A 3,281-nucleotide genomic window follows, 5' to 3' on the forward strand; every position below is an offset into this window, starting at 1 on the left:
TGTGCTTGCCTTCCTTTTAGGAGGCACTGGGAACCAAACCTGGACCTCCCATGTGGAAAGGAGGTGCTTAATCGCTTGAGCCACCTCCATTCCCTGCTTTGCTGTGCCTCTCATTATGTTTTCCTCCTTATACCTCTTGTTGCATCATCTTTTTATGTCATCTTGTTGTGTCATCTTGCTGCACCAGCCCATCATGTCAACTTGCTGTCTTGCTCATCTTCTTTAAGAGGCCCCAGGAACAGAACCCAGGACCTCCCACGTGGAAGGCAGGAGCTCAATCATTTGAGCCACATCTGCTTCCCCCATTAGACCCTTTTTAATCTGATCAGATTACAGAACCAATTCTAAAAACATCAGAACCAACTCAGAAATCTTATTGTTTCTCAAGAGCCACTTATGATACCAAAATCTCTATTAGTCTGTGTTCTCCAGAGAAATAGAACCAACAGGATATATATACACACACATGTGTATATGTATATGTATATAAACATATCAGGAGATTTATTATAGGAATTGTTTCTCACAACCATGGGGATTGGAAAATCCAAATTCCATAGAGCAGGCTTCACATTGGAAACTCTGATGAAGGGGAAGTTGAATTCATCAGGAGCTCCAAGTTGGAAGCTCCCAAGAGAAGCTGGCTGGCTGAAGTAGAGAAATCTTTCAATCTACTGACACCCTTATTTCTCACTTTGAAGTCTCCAACTGATTGGATGAGGAGACTCCTCTCATTGCTAAAGGCAATCTCCTTTGTTGAATGCAGATTTAATTACAATGGATGCAATCAACTAATTTTTAAAATACTTCCGTAGTAACAATCAGGCCAGGGTTTTGTGTGACAAATAACTGGACACCACACCAACCTGAGATGAAATTAAGGATCACATCCCCTTTCCACAAAGATACCATACTATATACTTAGAGAACTTCCTCATCATTTTCTAAACATGCAATATTCTTTTTATGAGTGTTCCATGATTTTTAAAAGAAATCTATTTTCCTATTGGTGGACACTTCCAAACTTTTCCTATCACAAATAAAGCTAATGTGAGTAACCTTGTACATAGGTAGTTTCATACATATACAGTTTTATCTGTAGATAAACTCCCCCCAAAAGGATTGCTGGTTCAAAGGGTATATGCATTTATAATTTTGATGGTTCTTGTCAAAATATGTAGGAAATATAATTTACACTACCCAATCCTTGGTGATAGAGTGTTGTTTGCAGTTTGGGCTGTTACAAATAAAGATGTCAGGAACATTTGTGTACAAGTCTTTTTCTTTTGCATAAATACCTAGGAGTGGAATGTTTGGATCATATGGTAGGTGTTTATTTAACTTTTTAGGTAACTGCCAAATTGGCAAAGTGGTTGGTTGTGCATTTTGTATTCCCACCCGTGTTATATAAAAGTTCCCATTTTTCTACATCCTTGACAAACTTGCTATGATCAGTCTTTCTTACTTTTAATCATTCTAAAAGGTGTGTAGTGGTCGAGGGGTACCGAGATGTTGCCAGAGGCCTGCTCGCCATTCAACTCCCGAGGCGGGAGTGTTTTCCACAGAGTCTGCAGGACCCTGGATGCATTTCCAGAAGAAAAGGAAAGGGAATGGAAGGGTGCATGCTACTTCATCCAAGGTGCAGACTCAGTCTGATCTGATGAAGGCCTGGTCCACTGGGGCCTGGGACAGAGGTAGCAACGATGGGGCTAGGAGATCCATCTAATTGAACAAGCCATTCTAGCCATCAACAAGCTAAACCCTATAAGCCAAAATTCTTCATTCTGTGCGGTGACCTTATCCATGCCGTACCAGGAACACCCTGGTGGAAGGAGCTGACAGAGGACCTGCAGCGAGTGCTCAGAGGCGTCGATGGGGAAATCCCACTGGTCTTTGTCAGTGGCAACCATCACAGCAATGTCCCCACAGCTCAGTCCATTGAGTTCTGCCAGATTTGGGGAGACGACTATTTCAGCTTCTGGGTTGGGGGTTCTCTTGTTCCTCATCCTCAATTCCCAGTTCTTCTGCAATACCTCCATGTGCCCTGCCTTGAAACAGGTCTAAGACCAGTGGCTGGACAAGCAGCAGAGCAAATGGGGGAGTGGAAGTGCCAGTATGCCATCGTCTTCCAGCACATCCCAATGTTCCTCCAGAACGTCAAGGAAGATGACTACTTCAACGTCAGCAAGTCCATTTGGCAGGAGCTGGCAGACAAGTTTACCAAAGTAGTTATCAAAGCTGTGTTCTCAGGTCACTACCTCAGGAATGCTGGTGGCCCCTTCCAGAACCTCCACGTGGTGGTGTCATCTGCCACCAGATGCCAGCTGGGTAAAGTCACCCATGGGCTCTGAGCCGTTGTGGTCACCACTGAGAAAATCATTGGTCGATACTACAGTTTAGATGAGCTGAGTGAGAAAGGACTAGAAGATGATCTGATGAAAACAACATAGTTGTCCTTTATGATCCATTCACTTTTCACTTCTGCTATTTTTTATTTTCTGCCACAAACAGCCCCTTATTTAAATATAAAAGTAGACCTGGCAGATTTGTGAGTTTTATACTTTTGCATAAATTGGGGAGTTGGGTTCTATCCTAAATTATATTCACATTAGATCTGCTCTCCTTTTAAAAAAGATAAAAAGGGGTAGCCTGAAAGTAAAAATAAATAAAAGATATTAGACTATCTCTTCATGAACATCTGAATAAATTAATGGAATGTTTCTCAACACTGTTTAGGAATTACATTCTTTCCTGGTACCCTACAGTCAGTGTCTGCCTATTGATCTCAATTCCAACTTGGTATCCAAGGGTGATCATTGATAATTCCTTGAACAGACTGCACAGGTTTGTATTAAACTGGTTCTGATTCCCAAAATGTAAAGTGAAGGCCATCTCCTTTCCTTTCTAACAAATAACTGTTTCTCCCATTAGCAGAGCTGTGTAGACTTATTTTAATGAGAAGTTGAGCAGCCAACATTTGCTGTTAAATTCTGAGACTTCTCTTCTTGCTGATGATAGGAACAGAATGTAATTGAAATAAGTCAGATCTTGAGTTTGCCTTCATGGTGACTAAAAACGTGACTTTTGCACATAAATTGGCCATATATAAAAATCTCATTTAAGAGGGAGAACTGAAGCCCTAGAATGCCATTCTCTACTCTCTCAGCAGTACATTTTGAGTTTGTCCATATTCCTATTCTGGTGCTGCAGAACCTCCACAGGTTGCTGTTCTAGTGGGACTAGAAAGTCCTTCCACCGTTAACTGTGTCTGCTTTGACGGC

The 3,281-nt window shown here is 41.7% G+C and overlaps 1 pseudogene; it reads left to right on the plus strand.

Annotated features, from left to right (window-relative positions):
- The first annotated feature begins 1,509 nt into the window (after window positions 1-1,509).
- Window positions 1,510-2,450, plus strand: LOC101443960 (serine/threonine-protein phosphatase CPPED1 pseudogene; annotated as a pseudogene).
- The last annotated feature ends 831 nt before the right edge of the window (window positions 2,451-3,281 follow it).

Source organism: Dasypus novemcinctus, chromosome 24, assembly GCF_030445035.2.
Source record: "Dasypus novemcinctus isolate mDasNov1 chromosome 24, mDasNov1.1.hap2, whole genome shotgun sequence".
NCBI classification, from domain to species: Eukaryota; Metazoa; Chordata; class Mammalia; order Cingulata; family Dasypodidae; genus Dasypus; species Dasypus novemcinctus.